At 36.8% G+C, this 21,488-nt stretch overlaps 1 protein-coding gene across 5 annotated transcripts in view; it reads left to right on the top strand.

Moving 5' to 3' along the window:
• LOC128649388 (uncharacterized) overlaps positions 1-21,488 on the top strand; it is a 46,185-nt gene that overhangs the window by 22,809 nt on the left and 1,888 nt on the right. The window contains exons 2-3 of one of the 5 annotated variants that reach the window (XM_053702631.1): positions 18,126-18,186; positions 18,444-18,573. The exons of 2 other annotated variants lie outside the window; for them this stretch is intronic. The gene's annotated coding sequence lies outside the window, so the exon portion shown is untranslated. Of the gene's footprint in view, positions 1-6,111; positions 6,420-18,125; positions 18,187-18,208; positions 18,574-21,488 lie in introns of those variants that run through there. 2 more of the 5 variants (XM_053702634.1, XM_053702632.1) reach the window with 2 other exon arrangements.

Raw genomic sequence — 21,488 nt, 5'->3', positions numbered from 1 at the left:
ATCGATTTGTTAAGTGGCAGATAGGTTGACTTAAATCTTTTTTACATTTTATTATAATTGATGCCTATTTGAAAAGGAAAGGACTGGGCTATAATTTTGATAAAACATTTTTTTTTATCATACATTCAGTTCCTTACAGAGTGTAGAGATGACTGTTTATTAAGAATACAAAATTATAATTGTTAAATATAGAGCGTGAGAGAGAGAATTAAATGATGTTCCTGATTATGAGGATAGTGGGATAAATACTTGTGAGACAACACAGCTTGCTGATATTGGTCTATTTTAAATAAAGGCTATTACTCCAACCCTTTAGAAGGGTCTTGCAAAAAAAAAAGAATACATACTGATTTCTTAAAACATTAAGGGCTAGATTATGAGTTAAAGGGACATTAAACCCAATATTTTTATTTCATGATTCAGATAGAGAATACAATTTTAAGTAACATTCCATTTTACTTCTATTATCTAATTTTGTTTTATTCTTTAGATATTCTTTGTTGAAGAAATAGCAATGCAAATGAATGAGCCAATCAATCGAGGAATCTATGTGCAGCTACCAATCAGCAGCTACTGAGCTTATCTGTATATGCTTTTCAGCAAAGATTATCAAGAGAATAAAGTAAATTAGATAATAGAAGTAAATTGCTTAAAATGAAATGCTCTATCTGAATCATGAAAGAAAATGTTTGGGTTTTATGTCCCTTTACGCACTATTTAGTGCTCTCGCTCAAGTGTAAACAGCTCTGGACGAAGAATTTTAGCACACTTCAGGTTGCGTTCGTAATATGAGTTCAAAGTAAAAAATGTGCACAAGCTCTAACCTGACACTCGCAAAAAGTGGAACTTAGAATATCGCAAACTCGTTTACATATTCCCACATAGACTTCAATGGAGCTCAAAAACTGGAGACACCCATACTCGCGCGCTAACCTGATTGCATTTAAACAATTGCGCTCAACCCGACATGAAATTTTAATATTTCACTTTCCAATGTTCTTCACATAGAAGAATGTGTTCTATTTATTCTTAAATAAATATTGCTATATGTATATAATTAATTTTTGGTCAAAAATATATCTATACCTATATATATTTAAAAATACTAGACATGTGCAACGCTAAAATTCTGGTTCCGTCTCATTTTCATTAGTTAAATAAATAATTTTGTTTTAGCAAATTAGTTTGGTTAAGTTTTTAAAAAAAATGTTTCTGCAAATTAGTTATGTTAAGTTAAATAGTTTTTTCTGATCCGTTTATTTCGAATCCATTCTTTATTCATATTCATTATACTATTAAAAAATAGAAGAAATGCATATGAATAAAGAAATGGATCTGAAAAAACGAAAGGATCTGAAAAAACAATTTAACTAAACATAACTATGTTACCGCCGATTGCCGAAACAAAATTATTTAAAACCACTGCCCCCCACTTCGCTGACACTAAATAAAGTTAGTAACCCCTAAACCGCCACCCCCCCCCCACATTGCCAACACTAGCTAAACCAATTAACCCCTAAACCGCAGTTCCCAGATATCGCTGACACTAAAACACAAAATAAACCTATTAACCCCTAAACCGCAGTTCCCTGACATTGCCGACACTAACTAAACCTATTAATGTCTAAACCGCAATTCCCCGACATCATCGACACTAACTAAATCTATTAACCCCTAAACCACAGTTCCCCGACATCGCCAACACTAACAAAAACCTATTAACCCCTAAACCGCAGTTGCCCGACATCGCCGACACTAACTAAACCTAATAACCCATAAACCGCAGTTCCCCAACATCGCAAACACTAACTAAACCTATTAACCCCTAAACCGCAGTTCCCCGACATTGCCAACACTAACTAAACCTATTAACCCCTATACCGCCATACACCCACATCGCCAACACTAACTAAAACACTAAATGAACCTATTAACCCCTAAACCGACGCCCCCATATCTCCAACACTAACTAAACCTATTAACCCCTAAACCGCTGCCCGGACATCTCAACAACCTAAATTAAACTATATTAACCCCTAAACCTAACATCCCCTATCTTTAACATAATAGAAAATAGACCTAAATTAAAGTTACAATTATTAACTAACTACCTATTTGTAAAAAAATACAAACTTACCTGTGATATAAAAATAAAACCTGAGCTAGCTGCCATATAACTATTTAATAACTACCTAGTTAAAATAAATACAAATTTACCTGTGAAATAAAAATAAAACCTAAGCTTACACTAATAAAACCTAACATTACTAAAAATAAAAAAAACTAACATTACTAAAAATAAAAAAAACTAACGGCTAGATTACAAGTTTTTCGTTTTGAGCTGTGCAGTGCTAACGAGCAGTTTATGCTCACCGCTCCCTTACAGACAGCGCTGGTATTACGGGTTTTTACAACCCAGACAAGAAGTGAGCGTTGAGCAAAATTCTGCTCCTTACCGCACTCCAATACCAGCGCTGCTTACGTTAGCGGTGAGCTGGTGTAATGTGCTCATGCACGATTTCCCCATAGGAATCAACGGGGAGAGCCAGCTAAAAAAAAGTCTTACACCTGCAAAAAAGCAGCGTAAAACTCCCTAACGCAGCCCCATTGATTCCTATGGGGAAATCAAATTTATGTCTACACCTAACACCCTAACATGAACCCCGAGTCTAAACACCCCTAATCTTACACTTATTAACCCCTTATCTGCCGCCCCGACATCGCCGACACCTACATATAATTATTAACCCCTAATCTGCTGCTCCGGACACCGCCGCCACCTACATTATACTTATAAACCCCTAATATGCTGCCCCCAACATCGCCGACACCTACATTATATTTATTAACCCCTATTCTGCTGTCCCCTATGTTGCCACCACCTACCTACACTTATTAACCCCTAATCTGCCGCCCCCATTGTCACCGCCAATATAACAAACATATTAACCCCTAAACCGCCGCACTCCTGCCTCACAAAAATTTGTTAAATATTATTAACCCCTAATCTGCTGGCCCTAAAATCGACGCCACCTACCTACATTTATTAACACCTAATCTGCCGCCCCAAAATCGCCGCCACTATATTAAAATTATTAACCCCTAGACCTAAGTCTAACCCTAAACCTAACACCCCCTAACTTAAATATAATTAAAAGACATCTAAATAAAATTACTATAATTAACTAAATTATTCCTGTTTAAAACTAAATACTTACCTGTAAAATAAACCCTAAGCTAGCTACAATATAACTAATAGTTACATTGTAGCTATCTTAGGGTTTATTTTTATTTTACAGGCAAGTTTGTATTTATTTTAACTAGGTACAATAGTTATTAAATAGTTATTAACTATTTAATAACTACCTAGCTAAAATAAATACAAAGTTACCTGTAAAATAAAACCTAACCTAAGTTACAATTACACCTAACACTACACTATAATTAAATTAATTCCATAAATTAAATACAATTAAATACAATTAAATAAAATTATCTAAAGTACAAAACCCCCCACTAAATTACAGAAAATAATAAACAAATTACAATATTTTTAAACTAATTACACCTAATCTAATCCCCCTAACAAAATAAAAAAGCCTCCCCAAAATAAAAAGCCACCCCAAAATAAAAAAAGCCCTACCCTACACTAAATTACAAATAGCCCTTAAAGGGGCCTTTTGCAGGGCATTGCCCCAAAGTAATCAGCTTTTTTACCTGTAAAAAAAGTACAAATCCCCCCCAACATTAAAACCCACCATATACACATACAACCCTACTCTAAAACCGACCCAATACCCCCTTAAAAAAACCTAACACTAACCCCTTAAAGATCACCTTACCGGGAGAAGTCTTCACCCAACTGGGCCGAAATCCTCAACGAAGCCGAGAGAAGTCTTCATCCATGCCGGGCGAAGTGGTCCTCCAGACGGGCAGAAGTCTTCATCCAGACGGCATCTTTTATCTTCATCCATCCGGTGCGGAGCGGGTCCATCTTCAAGATATCCGGCACGGAGCATCCTCTTCCATCAAAGTCTTCTTACTAAATGACGGTTCCTTTAAGTGACGTCATCCAAGATGGCGTCCCTTCAATTCCGATTGACATTGTTACCTTTGTTGGGAACTTATCCAATTATATTATACAGTCTCAGAGAGCCTATTAGAGTGTTTTGGATTGTTTTAGTTTTTTAAAAATATTTATATAGACACCGGTGTCAATTTATTATCTTTTAGAATATATCAGCTTGATTTTATGATTATGGTTATTTTTAGAATGTGTTAATAAACTATCAATTTTATTGCAAAGCATAACTGTTTCAAATTGTGCACTTTATGAGAACCTTTATGACCCACTGGGAACCCCATTTATAAACCACAGACTGCCGTAGGCACCACCTCCATCCTGTTTTTCATTTGTCTGTTCATTGCCAACTGCACTTTTTAGTGAGAGGTGCGGTAAGTGAGGTCGGCTGTTCTGTTTGGTTCTATAGCCACAGTCTCACACTATCCTTTTGTACAACACTGCTTTTTAAGCCTAATGCACAACTCATAATCTAGCCGTAAGATTACTAAAAAATTTAAACTACAATTACAAAAAATAATAAAAACTAAAATTACAAAAATAAATAAAAACTACCATTACAAAAAATAACATAAGAAATTATCCAAAACAATAAAAAATATTCCTTTTCTAATACCCTGTTTTAAAAAAAAAAAAAAAAAAAAACCCCACCCCAAAACCCACAAAATAAAAATAAACCTAATCTACCCATTGCCCCGAAAAGGGCATCTGTATGGGCATTCAGCTCTTTTTCGGCCCATTACAAATAATAAATACACCCCAAAAATAAAAAAAATCCCATTACAAAAAATAACAAACGAAATTATCCAAAATAATAAAAATGATATCTATTCTAATACCCCTGTTTAAAAAAAAATACCCCACAATAAAAAAAACTAATCTATAATAAACTACCAATAGCCCTTAAAATGGCATTTTGTAGGGCATTGCCCTTAAAGTGCCAGTAAACCATAAAAAAAATGTTATATAATTCTGCACATAGTGCAGAATTATATAACATTATAATAGCGCAAACATTGTAAAACCAAATTTCCAGCAGGAGCGAGCTGCACTTAGTGCTATGGCGCGGTCGGGCCGGGCTGTGACTATACAGCTGGCCCGATGCGCTGTTTGAAAAAAACAGACCCGCTCAGAAGATCACAGAGGGCGGGTCTGTAAAACAGCAGTTATTTTTTTAAATTCAAAGGGGAAATTTGGTTTTACAATGTTTGCGCTATTATAATGTTATATAATTCTGCACTATGTGCAGAATTATATAACTTTTTTTTATGGTTTACTGTCCCTTTAAGTTAACAGCTCTTTTGCTAAAAAACAAACACCCCAAACATTACAAACCCCCCCAAACCCACAAAATTAAAAAAAAATATCTAAAAAAAACTAATCTACCCATTGCCCTGAAAAGGGCATTTGTATGGGCATTGCCCTTAAAAAGGTATTCAGCTCTTTTACTGCCCTTAAAAGGGTGTTCAGCTTTTTTTTGGCCCATTAAAAAAAAGCCCTAATCTAAAAAAAAAAACACCCCAAAAAAACATAAAAAATACCTAACACTAACCCCAAAATTGGTACTCACAGTTGCTGAAGACCTGCGAAAGATCTTCATCCCAGCGGCGAAGCATCTTCATCCAGGTGGCTCCATCTGTATCCATCGCGGGACCGGCATCTTCTATCTTCATCCCAGCAGAGGCGGAGCGATCGGTGAATGCGCGGGGGTGAAGGTCCAGGTGGAGTTCCATCGGTCCGACTTGGAGGTCCTCTTCATTCTATCGACCGCCGCACACTGAAGATTAAATGCAAGGTACCACTTTTATATTGGGGTACCTTTGCATTCCTATTGGCTGAAAAATTCAAATCAGTCAATAGGAATGAGAGCTGCTTAAATCCTATTGGCTGCTCAAATCAGCCAATAGGATTTAAGCAGCTCTCATTCATATTGGTTGATTTGCATTTTTCAGCCAATAGGAACACAACGGTACCCCAATATAAAAGAACTAATTTAGATTTATTATTATTTAAGTAGATTTAGAATTGTTATTTGCACTGTGATTTATGTCTTAATGTCTTTGAGATTGTGTATTTGTTGTTTGTTTTTTGTTGTCCTTGTATGCTGATTAAAATATCCAAGTAGTACGGCATTTAGTTTAAAGGACATTGTTTCTTTGGATGTACCAGAGTACTAAACTACAACCGCTTTATGAATCAGCAGCCAATAAGAGGATCAACTTCTCACCTGACTATTACCCGGAAGAAGCTCCCGGCTGCTATTGTGATGGAGAAAAACACACAAGATTTGACCTTGTGGAAGTGGAGTGAGTCGCTTAATCGCCATTAACTAGCAAAGGTACAGGTACTTGATCTAAGACCGGTGGAGTTGACTGCTTGCTGACGGCGGGTTGACCGGTGAAGTTGGCGGCTGCTATCGGCAGTCTGCCTGATTATTACCCTGCTAGTGTTCATGAGGACACTTCATGTTTGGTCGTCCTATACAGAGTTTATACTTTGAGTTCTGACTTGCCCGCTTTGAGTGTTTTATGCTACTAACATTCAGCTTATGCATCGTTATGCTGAACTTTACATGTTATGGTGCACCATATGGAACTTGCTAAGCCGGCTAGTTATGCTCATTTGTGAGGGGCCCATGTGTTTTGTATGTCTGTTTGTCTTCATGTGTCTGTTTATATGCATGTTGGTTTTTATATATTTATGAATACAATGGCCCATATTTATCAAGGTCTGTCGAACCTGATCCGACAGTGCGGATCAGGTCTGACAGGCCTCGCTGAATACAGCGAGCAATACGCTCGCCGTATTCAGCATTGCACCAGCAGCTCACAAGAGCTGCTGGTGCAACGCCGCCCCCTGCAGACTCGCGGCCAATAGGCCGGCAGCAGGGGGGTGTCAATCAACCCGATCGTACTCAATCGGGTTGATTTCCGGTGATGTCTGTCCCCCTGCTCAGAGCAGGCGGACAGGTTATGGAGCAGCGGTCTTTGTGACCGCTGCTTCATAACTGCTGTTTCTGGCGAGTTTAGGGGTTAATAGGTTTAGTTAGTGTTGGCAATGTTTGGGATTCTAACCTACATTCAGCACTCTGGCACCAGAATACCTATTAACTCCTAAGCCGCCACCCCCCTCAGTGCAAACTATCTAAATAAACTATTAGCCCTTAAACTGCCATCCCCCTTCAACACAAACTAACTAAATAAACTATTAACCCCTAAACCACCATCCCCCCACATTGCAAACACTAAATAAAACTGTTAACCCCTAAACCGCCATCCCCCACAACGCAAAGTAATAAACTAACATCTAAACTGCCTAACCTAACACCCCCTAACTTAACCTTAATTAAAATCATAAATTAAATATAAAATATCCTAACTACCTTTAACTATTCTTCAAATTCAAATCAGTCAATAGGATGAAAGCTTTTTCGTTTCATCCTATTGTAAAAAGCTTTACTTTTTAATCCTTAACGCAATCTCCGAAACTAAAAAGTTGCACAAAAAAATTCAAAAATACATTACAAAGTACAGTTATACTCATATTAACACTCTCTAATAAAAAGTATTTAAAAAACATTTTGAACGAAAAAGTTATTAAAGCTCAATGATAGGAGATCTCGGGTGTTAGAAAAAAAAAAGGCAGGCAAATGGATTTAACATTGAGACACACACACACACATATATATATATATATATATATATATTTATATACATTGCTAAAGATGTATATGTATGCATAGATACATGTCTATATACAGTATGTGTACATATATATGAATTTATTTATATGTGTATATGTGTATTTACAGTCTTATATGCACATATAAAACCATTAATATATATGTAAACATATATAAATATTAAGCAGATAAAAACATGATAAAACATCTTTATGCAATATTCATGTATTTATTGTAAATATTTCAAATTTGCTCATTCAAATACGCTATGTTGGTTGCACCATGGGTTTGTGTTTTTTTCAATTTTTTTTTTCTTGATTGACTTCTATGGAGAATGCGAAAATGCATTTGCGCAATCTTGGGTGTTATTTTTTTTTCCACTTTTTTTTACTCCATTGATCTCTATAGAGGAATACATGAATGCGCACGCGGATACTTACAATTGGTTTTTCACGTTATTCAGGTTAACGCTAGGTTAACGCTAGTGCAAAATATGGTGTTTTTTTTTACGTAGAATACGAACGCAACCCGAAAAGCGTAAAAATGTAAATCCTAGCTGAATTTTTGCTTATGCAAAAAAATGTATACTTGTAATCTAGCCCATATTGTATATTTCGTTAGATGATAAAAATTTGGAGGGGTACTGCCCTCTGTCTAAGACTCAATAAGGTTGAATTAAGATTTTATTTTTTTTCTGCACACAGATTTTGTAAAACTAAATAGGCATATTATTTTGCTTTGTTAAAAGCATTGTTTATGAAGCACAATGGCTGAATCAGTGAGAATCTGTGCAATGTTTTTCTAGATGATTTCACTTAGTAATTGTGACCAAAACACCTACAAAACAAAATATCATATTTCTGTTCTAATTGGAAAAATAAAATGTGAGTACAAATTTAAAACTAGAAGTTTCGTTGGACATGGGTCACTTCTGCCTTTCGCTTTGCATTTGTGTCATGCACACACTAAACTAGAACACTGCGGTTTCTGAGCAAAGGCAGAAAACCACAATTAAAGAAATGGAAGAAAAATATAGTTTGCACTGACCATGAACTAGCAGATTTTGAAGCTTGTTTCCAACAGTTGTTCACCTCAGTATCTTGTTTCTCGTTTATATGAAACTATTTTTGATATACAGCGCTAAATCCTTTGACAAAATCCACTTATTTCAGCTTTTGGCTTTGATTATTTGGTGCTAATTGTTCATTATATGTTTTTAGAAAAAGAGACATTTTATTTTTGGGAAATAAAGCAAAGCATTTCTATCACTGCAGAGCACATGCTGAAATAGTTGGCAGGCTCTAACAGGTCATTTAAAAAACCCTAGGGTTACCATCACTAAAAATAAACTGGAGTTTCATTGATCCCTTCTAAAAAAAAAAAGGGTGCTAAACTCACCCTGTCTCACTACAGTCAGAGCCCGAGGCTGTCCACGGCACAGCATGATTATTGATTTAGAGGTGGAAACATTAACTTATTGCTAAAGAAAGTTAATGTTTCCACCTCTAAATAAATAATCATGCTAGCATACAGAACACTGTCAGATGACTTGCACGGCTATTGGTTTAGAAACTTCACCTCATTGAGAGAAGAGTTCCGTGCCGTGGGCAGCCGGAGGCTCTGACTTTAGCGAGTTGCCGCGGAACAGAAAGGGTGAGCTTAGCACTTTTTTAATAAGTGATCAACTAAACTCAGATTAACTTTTAGTTTCATTAATAAATAATAATGTCCACTGGAAGTTCTATTCGTCTCCTCTGTGCCGCTATAGCTAACTTCTATAAGGTTAGATTACAATTGGAGTGCATAATCGCATTTCCCCGAACCTGTTAATTGCTAGACTTGTGCATGATCGAAAAATTTGTTTCGGTTCGTTTCGGATCGATTCGGATTTTTTAGAATTTTGGTTCAGATCGATTCAAATTCGGAAAAATTCGAATTAATTCGTTTCGGATTCGTTTCAGATTCATTCGGATTCGAATAAATTCGGCTGGATTCGGTTCGATTCGGTTCGGTAATTCAGAATTTCGGTATGTGTTAGGTGGGATATGCTGTGTATTAGACTAGTATTATGTACTGTATATTAGGTGTAACCCATAGCAGAGTGATATAACCTAATATACTGTATAATACTAGTGTAATCCATGGCCATCCGAATTTACCGAATAAATCCGAACTAATTCGGATTTATTCGGTAGATTCAGCAGTATTTTAATTCGGAATTTCTGAATCGATCCGAAACGAATCGCACATGTCTTTTAATTGCGCTGACAAGACCTTTTTATCATCAACCTTGCTCATGGTGTTTTGGCGTGAGAAGTTGAAAGTAGAAAAGTCACTTGCTCATGCCATTTATGGGTTAGCATATATTATCTCAAAGGGATTTTCTATCCCTCAAAGACCTATTTGGGCTGGGACATAATTAATTGAGGAGATATGAACACGTTTTTAAATTAAAATGGACTAATTAATTACAATGGTGAGAACCATTAATGTGTTGGAAAAACACTTAGAACAACTGTGTATTAACATATCTACTATGTGCATATGCATTTACAAAATCTAATTATAGGGGCATCACAAGAAAGGGCAATGGTCACTTTAATTGGATTTACATCTTTAGCACAGTTTACAATGATCGCTGAAGTGCGCTTAGAGTTGATTCCTCCGCCATGTTTTTATAGAAACTCATGTTGGAGCCTAATACATAAACGTGTGCATGCATTATGATTATGTATTAAACATGGCAGAGGCATTATGTATTTTGCAAACAAACAACTGTTTAGACAGAAATTACGTGAGCAATACTTTAGAATAATTTGTTTACATTGCAGAAGCAAATATTACAAAAATTAACATCGCTTAAAAGCCGAAATAGATTCCTACAAACGTTAAAAAAAAATATTACCACACATTTATAGAGATTTCCAAACATATTTACATTGCACACACACAAATAAGTTTATGTAATCAACATGATATCTTGAATGGAGTTTTTACTCTTACATTTGATATATAGCACAAAGGAGTCACCTCTATGTAAATACATAGGCCCCTACTAGAGTACTGCAATAATTGCACACATCCTACTATACATTTTCATTTTGTACTATTACATTGAATTTGATTATTTTAAATATTTAAACATTATCATTGTGGTATAAATGACTATAGAAATGTTATTCAAATTACAAGATATATACAAATATTTTTCTTTTACTAAAAAATAGATACACTGCAGCTGCTAAAAAACAAACTACAAACACATAATAGATGTACACTACACTGTACCTTAAGTAATTGTCTTAAAAATGTCCCGTTATTATAAACATAAACAAATAAAGACACAGATGTATTATCATTTGGAACATTTATTTAAATATTTGTAGCACCGGCATATTTTAATTCATACACAAGAAAATAAGGTTACACAACGGTGTTCGCTTAGGAGTCCAAAGGGAGTGTTGTGAGTTCCACCACTACCAAAACCATGGCAAGAATGCTGTGTCCATTCAGTTCTGCAATATGCCATACTTCCTCCACTAGGCTTTACAGTTAACATCAACTAGGCCTCTGCTAGAATCACTGGATGTAATGATATCTCAAGACATTGCAATAATGCTAGTGATCATGATTTCATTAAGCATATTTTTTCCCCTGATGTTTGACGTGCTTGGTCATCGTCTTTAGATCTTATTTTGTGGTTTTATAATCTATAAGCAACATTTCTATGGAGTCTTTTGTTGCCTTCACTAATAAAGTATATACAATAAAAAGTGAAAAACAAATGCAAATATAAGGATATATATCCTCCACAGGATATCTCCAATTGTGGTTGATTAGGTGATTTCTTGCCTTAAAGAAAACAAAGATAAGATAATATAGTGAAGTATGTTTGAACTAGTGCTAATTCACACAGTGGTCCCGCCAAGGGGTTACTACTTACTCACACTTTACAGAGCCTCGGGTATCTATCAGAACGTCACAGCCACGCCTCCACTGTCAGTCACCAGGACAGGTATCGAGTGTATCACTTACCAAGCAGTTTCATTGGCATAGCATTTCAGCACACCATCTGCTTCCATCCAGGAAAGGGGTTGTGATTGAGCTCCCATCCGGCTATTTAGGTGGACAGATACCCGAGTGACATTGTGTGAAGGGGCATATTTGTGGCTTTCTATATGTTTTAAATGTTTTTAAAATAAATGTTATCTTTCTAAAGCAGCGGCCTGCGTTTGGTGATATACTGGGAACCTGGCCGTATAAAACTGGGTGTGCGTCTGCACCTGAGCCTGGGTGGCTCTGTAAAGTGTGAGTAACCCTTTGGTAGGACCACTGTGTGAATTAGCTTAAGTTCAAACATACTTCACTATCACCTAGATTACAAGTTTTGCGTTTGTGTTTAAACACTGAAAAAATGGCCATTTCAGCATTAAAACAGTAACGCAGCCATTACGAGTCTTGTCGGTACAGCTGTACCGCAAGCCTTTTAACTGTAACACAACATCAGTCACACACTCAAAAAAATGAAGTTTTTTTTATGGAATTCCCATAACGCTGCCATTACGAGATTTGCCGCTGTGGTGAGGCTAAAAAGCTTGTGTTACACCCTATAACGACAAGTTCCGTACCACCATCTGAGAGCAGTAGTTATGAGTTTTACGCAACAAAACTGTTACACAAAACTCATAACTAAACTGTTACAAAGTACACTAACACCCATAAACTACCTATTAACCCCTAAACTGAGGCCCTCCCACATCGCAAATACTATATTAAAGTTATTAACCCCTAATCTGCCGCTCCCGACATCGCCCCCACTAATAAAATTTATTAACCCCTATTCTGCCGCTCCCCGACATCGTCGCCACTATACTAAAGTTATTAACCCCTAAACCTCTGGCCTCCCACATCACTACCACTAAATAAACCTATTAACCCCTACTAACCCCTGGCCTCACCAAAAATACAATTATCATCCGCATTAACAGCCAATGAGAATTTATAACACATTTTACTAATTGCGTGACAAAAAATATAAATTAGACCACTCTAGTCTTCAAAAATATTGCCATAGGTGGCATCACGCTTTACCCTGGAAGAAAATTAAGTACTTGTGGCTGCCTTAGAGCCACAATATATCTACCGCATTGGATCGCGGAGAAGAGAGAAGAATCCACATGAAAGGGATGTCATGTGAAGTGAAAACGCAAATATTGTCAACTTGACTACACAGAATGAAAAATCTGTCGCGCAATGTCTGGAAAGGATTTCTGTCATCCAAAGAAATGTTTTAAAGAAGAAAAACAATTAGGCAAATTTAAAAAAAGTAAAAGCAAAGAACATAATTGAAAAAATTAGATGACCAAAATTTGAACAGTATGAAAAAGATTTCCTGAACCTTTTGAGGTCAGAAATTCCAGATTCCAAACATTTCACAACAGATTCATATTTGCTCTGAGGAACCATCACATCCTTCTCATGTTGGTTTTGTGTCGCCCTCCCATCCTGCAAATATTGAAAAAAATGAACACGGCAAAGATGAGTGTTCAGCAGGTAAGAACTTTTTTTTTTAAATGTCCATTGTCAAATGTTTAACCTATATTTCAAACACTCTGGATTATGGTAATATTTTTCAAGATTCATTTGTGCCAGAAATGCCAGATTTCAATATACTGATATCAGATTCCTCAGGTAACTTGATATTTAATTAACTATTTGCAATGTAAAATGTCAAACATTAACAAAACAAAAAATAATGTAATCATAGATATAGACATGGGAATTTTTGGTAATGAACACTTTGTTTAAACAATTATTTACATAGATGAAAACATATATGAGCAGAAAGAAAAAACTTAGGAGGAAGGTATGCAAAATATTAACAAGTTACAACTATATCCTACTACCTATGAACTACTTACTATTAACTATTTAAACAGATAAAACAATCTTTAAGAGCACTCACAGGCTAAAGGTTAATAAGTAGACCAAAAGACAGTGGTTTATATACCATCAATATTAGTAATTGGATTGAATAATAAAACATTATGATTCAGATATTAATGATCGTTATAACAACTAATGTATAACTGAAAAGTATTGTGATGAAGGGAAAAACCAATATATGGCAAATAAGGAAACACAAATATCCAAATAGTAAAAAAGCAAACAATTTAATAAACTTAAACAATAATGCAAATATATGTAATCAATATCTGCTACCTAAATATATCACATTGATAAAAATAGATAAAAGTTTCGGACGTCTCCGATTTAGCACAATTAGAAAACAAGTAGGGAAAAATATATATATTGCCACCACTAGAAAAAGGCGAATTCTGGCCAAAATGTAACAAACAAGTGTCAAGAAATGTTACAGATTTCAGACGAAGGTAACAACTGCAGTTCACACAGTCTGATTAAAGAATGGATTGATCCTTAGGCACATAGATGTATTCTTAGGCACATAGATGTATTTTTACCTTTTTATTCGGGAGTGGTAATAGACATAGAGGACATCCAGCTTGAATAGCCGTTTAACCTCTGTGTAGTCTCTTCCTCCAGCCGTTATGGTCACGTGTAGAGGATCTGTTAGACTGCTCAGCTCCTATTAGTCAGTGCTGCTTATACACACTCTCCAGCTGATCCGTATGTCCGCTCTCGGTTAGACTTGAGAGAGAAGAAAAGCATCCGCCCTTAGTGCAAATTGCTTGCTAGATACTCATATAATCTTTGTGATAAAATTTGTTGCAAATCTTGGTGTCACTATCCAGCAGTGAAACACGGCAGGTTCAGCAAATGCCAAACGAAGGCTCCAGTTAGTTGTACCAGCTGGTGTCTCAACTATTCAGAAGTCCTGTGTCAAGTCCCAATGACACCTCTGCTAACACAGAGAATATAAATTGTAAGAAAATTAAAATGTTTCTGGCTGCATCTAATTTAAAACATCAGCACGTTTCTCCCTACAGAGGGGGTCCCCTAAATAGTATTAGCTATTAATATTTAAAAGTAATACAGCCCTCGGATTGTAAGGGCTTAGCTTACTTTAGTACAATATCAATAGTGGGCTTATACCAATAATTACTATGAATATTTCAGCAAACTTATATTATTTATTAAACCAGGTTTAAGTATTTTTAATTCACTTGCCTTTGCTACAGCATGAATGTGTGTTCCTAGTTTATTCAATAAAGACTATAATGTATGAATGGAATGGAACTTTTTAATATTATAAGAATTATCCGAATCATATTAGATTTTTTGAGTTAAGACTTATTATATTTTTGTGGAATTCTTTGCTACAAACTTTTTTGTATTTCTTTATACATTTAGTTTATCTAGTTGTACAGTTGATAGGGCGCCACTTGTAATCTAGCCAATAGTGTTTTAGTTGGAATTCCTGCAGTGGATTGCCTGTTAAAAATGTGAAGTATCCTTATGTAAATTAAACCCTATAGCATGTTATACTCTCGTAGGATCAGGTTCAGGGGATGGAAGCTGCTGTGCAGAGGGGTTTGGTTCTAGGGCTAGAGTTGTGTAGTGTCTACGTGAGTCTTTTGCTTTTATGCATTATGAAACTGGTACAAGGTATTAAGAATAAAGTTAAAGGGTTTATTGAACAGATTAATTAGCAAGGCAGATAAATGCCCACTGGATGTAAGGCAAAGTCTCTGTGCAGACAAGTATACAAGGTTGGTAACACAGTTCAGACAGTCTCAAAGCAGGCACTTAGTACACAAAGGCAATTAGAATACTTGAGTATGCTGCAACAAGGAGTGCTAAACACCACAGCTTCCAGGACGTTTTAGTAAAGCAGTCAAGGTTAACACTTCCAGTGCTGTAGTCAAGGATACAAGATGCAGGCAGGAAATGTAGAAACTTGTTAGTCAGGTAACTCTGCAATAAGGAACGTAGATATACTGTAGACATGTCATTCTGCAATAGCAGGCAAGGAACGTAGATATACTGAAGACAGGTAACGCTGCAATAACAGGCAGGGTATGTAGAAATGCTGTGGACAGTTAACTCTGCAATACCAAGCAGGGTATGTAGATATGTTATAGACATGTAACTCTGTAATGACAGGCAGGATACGTAGATATGCTGTAGACAGGTAACTCTGTAATAGCAGGCAGGGTACATAGATATGCAGTAGACAGCTAACTCTGCAATAGTAGGCAGGATACATAGATATGCAGTAGACAGGTAACTCTACAATAGCAGGCAGGGAGATGTAGATATGCTTTATTGGCTGTCATGTTTGTTTAATTTCTAGTGCACTAGACCTATGTGAGCACCTTAGTAATTATTATTGACCATATGCAGATGAAACGTATTGAAAACATAGAAGCCCAATTATTTAACCAGAGGTGAGAGTTGTGGTTAAAAAAATATGGAAATGTTCTCCACAGAGCGGTCACGCACATATTATCCAGCAACTTGTAATACAGGTGAATAATAGCGTTTTTCATTGCCCATTAAAAAGACAGTGCAATTTTTTAAAAACTTGTGAAGCTTAGTTTGGAAGAATCTGACCGCCGCTGAATTTGTAATTTGGGTGGGTGCCAAAACCACGACTGCGAGCTTGTGAACACATATGTAAATCTTGCACAGTTAAAAGCGACACTTGTAATCTAGCCAATAGTGTTTTAGTTGGAATTCCTGCAGTGGATTGCCTGAAATGTGAAGTATGCTTATGGTAAATGAAACCCTACAGCATGTTTTACTCTCATAGGATCAGGTTCAGGTGATTGGAGCTGTTTTGCAGAGGTGTTTGGTTCTGGGGATAGAGTTGTGTAGTGTCTTTCGTGAGTCTTTTACTTTTAGGCATTATGAAACTGGTACAAGATATTAAGAATAAAGGTAAAGGGTTTATTGAACAGATTAATTAGCAAGGCAGATAAGTGCCCACTGGATGTAAGGCAAAGTATCTGTGCAGACAAGTATACAAGGTTGGTAACACAGTTCAGACAGTCGCAAAGCAGGCAGGTTGTACACAAAGGCAATTAGAATACTTGAGTATGCTGCAACAAGGAGTGCTAAACACCACAACTTCCAGGACGTTTTAGTAAAGCAGTCAAGGTTAACACTTCCAGTGCTGTAGTCAAGGATACAAGATGCAGGCAGGAAATGTAGACACTTGTTAGTCAGGTAACTCTGCAATAAGGATCATAGATATACTGTAGACATGTCATTCTGCAATAGCAGGCAAGAAACGTAGATATACTGAAGACAGGTAATGCTGCAATAACAGGCAGGGTATGTAGAAATGCTGTGGACAGTTAACTCTGCAATAGCAGGCAGGGTATGTAGATATGTTGTAGACAGGTAACTCTGTAATAGCTGGCAGGATACGTAGATATGCTGTAGACAAGTAACTCTGTAATAGCAGGCAGGGCACATAGATATGCAGTAGACAGGTAACACTGCAATAGTAGGCAGGGTACATAGATATGCAGTAGACAGGTTACTCTGCAATAGCAGGCAGGGAAACGTAGATATGCTGTAGACAGGTAACTTTGCAATAACAGGCAGTGTATGTAGATATGCTGTAGATAGGTAATTCTGCAATAGCAGGTAAGAAACAAGCAAAAGTACCTGGGACATTCCTTAGGAATTATCAGGGAACCAGCCAAGGTCTGATTCCAGGAAATCACTCCAGAACTGAAACACAGTGCCAAAGGAAAAATCCAGAAGAGAAGTCTCAAATGAAGCAGTAGTCAGGCACCAGGAAACCCAACAAATATGCAGACAAGGAATCTGGAACATTAGTAGTCCAGTAATGAAAAAGTACACTAAATTATTTTTAATTAGATGGACATAGGTAGTATAGATTGATAATAGTACATAGTTAAGAGTTAAAAGTGACGTCTGTGACGTCACTCCCCATGATAACCCTTTAATGTGGATTCTTCTCCCTTCTCTGTGATCCAATGAGGTAGATATATTGTGGCTCTAAGGTGGCCACAAGCACTTTATTTTCTTCCAGGGTAAAGCGTGATGCCACCATGGCAATATTTTTCAAGACTAATGTGATTTAAGGAAGTGATCCAATTTATATATTTTTTCTAATGTAATTAGTAAAATGTGTTATAAATTCTCATTGGCTGTTAATACGGATGATAATTGTATTTGTGGTAAAATAAACTTTGCACTGCATTATGGTTGATGTGTGTTTTGTTTAACAAAATTGTTAAAATGTGTGGTGCAGGTAGAATTGCAAATTAATTGTATTTGTGATGTGCAGTCATAGGAGGCAGGTGAGGCAGCGCCTCACCTGTCCTATCTGTGTAATTACACTTTTTAAATAATGTTTTAAAAAATATTTATTTATTTCTTAAATTTTTTTTTTATATTTTTTAGGTATTCCAATGTACCCCATGTACCCCCCCACCCCGACACCGCCGTCATGTCAAAAATAAACGTAACTATTAAATGATCCAAGGCACAAGACAAGATTCATATTGCGCAAAGGAGCGGCTGTGAGCTGTTCAGCTATCCCTCCTTTACGCAATATGGATATGTTATGTATTGAGCAAATGAGCTGCTAGAGACTGCCACCCAGTGGTATTTAAGGCTTGTCTCTTTAGTTCGTGCAGCCCATATGCTCAATACAGAGGCTATGTTTATTAGCAGCCTCGGCAGGGGCACAGCCAATAAGAGCCTCTCTCTTTTACATAGTGGGTCTGTCTGGGAAATAGAGAACAGAGGCACGGAGAGAGATGCATCCAGTGAGCAGTCACGTGAGTCATCATGGCCTCAGTGAAGTTAGATCCGTTGTAAACAGTCAAGACAGTGGAAGGAGCCACACGTAAGTGACATGGCAATTGGCAGCATACAGCACATGTATCACAGTATCCACATCACTGGCTTTAATGCCGAGTACAGAACAGAGAAAGGACATTGTGAGTGAGTGAATGCAGGTAAAATGGATGTAAACTTCCTGCACATCTAATAGTAATACAGTAACTCCAATTAACACCTTAGCTGCTGGCGCCAGAATAAATGAAGCAGTAACATAAAAAAGGCATTAGCAGCGTAGTCACTACTTGTTAAGCACATTAATTATTGACTATACGATGTAAAACAAATAGCAAGACAAATAAACAAGCAAGCTGTGAGGCAAATGCTGGTAAATGGAATCTAAAATAATAATAAATATGTCGGTGCGGAGGAAATACATGGCACACTAGCACTGCCTCTGCAATATGTGGACCGGGTGACTGTGGATTACTCCGGTGACCGGTCCACATATAAATCACCTCCAGGCTCCATCTCCACCGAGTCCACCCACCCACCAAGTGCCCTGCATAGAAATTTTGAGGCAGCTCATCGCAAAGCTCCATCTACTAATATGATATAAATCATATATCACATTAGTAGCTGGAGCTTTGAGATGTGTGCATGCGTCAAAATTTCTATGCAGGGCACTTGGTCGGTGGGTGGACTCGGTGGAGCTGGAGCCTGGAGGTGATTTATATGTGGACCGGTCACCGGAGTAATCCACAGTCACCCGGTCCACATAATGCATTTGCAGGGGCTGTGCTAGTCAGTTCAGAGGTGACAGCACAAATATTTGCTGGATACATTTTTAATGGAATAATGTTAAGGTGCATGTAATTTAAATAATTAATCTAAAGAAGGGAAAACATGGGTATTCCATTAATCTGAACAAAATTATATTTTTTACATAAACAAATTTCATACGTGCACTTATTGTCATGTTGATTTCAGTCTCATAATGGCCACAAATGTAAAAAGAAAGATATACCTCTACCGAAATGATTCAAGTATTTTATAGATGCAAAGGGAAAGAGCAAATATGTGTTGTGAATGGGCAAAGGTAGATGAGTAATGTACGATCACAGTGGCATATTGGTCAAATTGAACTATTGTTAAATAGCTTATGGTCTAGATACAAGCACATTAATCTCAGGAAGTAGAAAAAATAAAATTTTAATCCCTAAGCAAAAGCATGATTTTAAAATCATAGGATCTTCTTCTAAATGTTTATATAATGGTGTAGCAGTTTTAGCTAATCTTAAAGTGCACCAGAAGAACTAGTGATCTTTACATATCATATATCACATTAGTAGCTGGAGCTTTGCGATGTGCTGCATCAAAATATCTATGCAGGGCACTTGATGGGTGGGTGGACTCGGTGGAGCTGGAGCCTGGAGGTAATTTATATGTGGACTGGTCACCTGAGTAATCCACAGTCACCCGGTCCACATATTGCATTTGCAGGGGCTGTGCTAGTCAGTTCAGAGGTGACAGCAGGCAAGACAGTGCATTGGGGACTTGGGGGCCACTGATGGCGTGGTGAACATGGTGAGGCGAGGGAGGGAGGGAGGAAAAGGTAACTGTTTAAATTGTAGTTGCCTAACTTGCCTGTCTTACAGTAAGAAAGGAGTGTTTATTTTTAATTGATGTGCTGATCATGCAGCTGATGTTTCATTTAGTGCTTCTATGGGACTCACGCTGAGGATGTGTATTTACTTAAAAAAACAGAAAGAAGCATTTTTAGGGTCATGGGGTGGGGGTGTGTAGAGGGGTAGTACCACCCTCCTGTAAAATTTCTCAGGTTGCTGTGTAGCTCAGCAAACTTTTTGGCAGCTGAAACTCAAACACCCCCCAACCAATTTTCCAGGTCAGATGTAAAGGGAGAATAAAATAGGAAATGCAGAGGGTGTCCCCTTGTATTGCCCCCTTTGTAATCTTTGTATTAGCTTGCTTATGCTTACAAGCCCTATTCTGTAACACTGACATATTAATTGGTAGGAAAACAGTCATTAGCACTGCTAATTATGTGCTACAACTAATCATTTTATAAGTGAAATTCACACACACATACATGCATACACATTACACATACAACACACAGACACATACACACACACATATACACAAATACACACACACATGTATAAAAACACACATACATACATAGTCATACATATACACACACACACACAAATACACACATAAAACATAAATACACATACACACACATACATAATATATACACACACATATACATACACACATAAACATAGTTTACACATACAGTATACACACTGTTGTCCTGAGTTGTCTGAAATATATTAATTAAAAAATATAGAATTTAATTACTCTGCATTTTCCCTTTAGTGTGAAGTTTCTGATGGGAACATTCTGACACCTATCTAGTTAAAAGAAAGCATAAAAGCAATTTGTAGTTTGCACAGTGCAGAGCAAGATCCTTTACTTAGTGAGTAATATAATGCAGGAGAGGTCAATATATTGGAGCTGGTATTGGATCTGAATTTGAGATATATTTATAACTTTACTACATGGTTTTATCTGCTGGTATTGGAGCTGTATTTGAGATATATGATTACTTTTACTATATGCTTTTATCTGCTGGTATTCAGATGAGCTGGTGCTTAAATGCAGTGTTTCTCAACCATGGTCCTCAAGTACCCCAAACAGGCCAGGTTTTCATTATTGCTGAATCGGTGCACAGATGAAGTAATCAGCTGACCAGTAACAGTGGTTACTAACTTGCTCTCAACCATCAGCTGATTATTTCACCTGTGTACTGGTTCAGCTTTAATTAAAACCTGCCCTGTTGGGGGTACTTGCGGCACGCGGTATATGTGTTTCTCCGACGTATCATATCTAGTGCCTCACCAACCTCTGACATCACCACACATCACATTATGTATATGTCAGATACCTATAGAC

Source organism: Bombina bombina, chromosome 2 (genome assembly GCF_027579735.1).
Source record: "Bombina bombina isolate aBomBom1 chromosome 2, aBomBom1.pri, whole genome shotgun sequence".
Lineage (NCBI taxonomy): Eukaryota > Metazoa > Chordata > Amphibia > Anura > Bombinatoridae > Bombina > Bombina bombina.
Note: the sequence above shows the minus strand (reverse complement) of the source record. Positions and strands in the feature narration are given on the sequence as shown.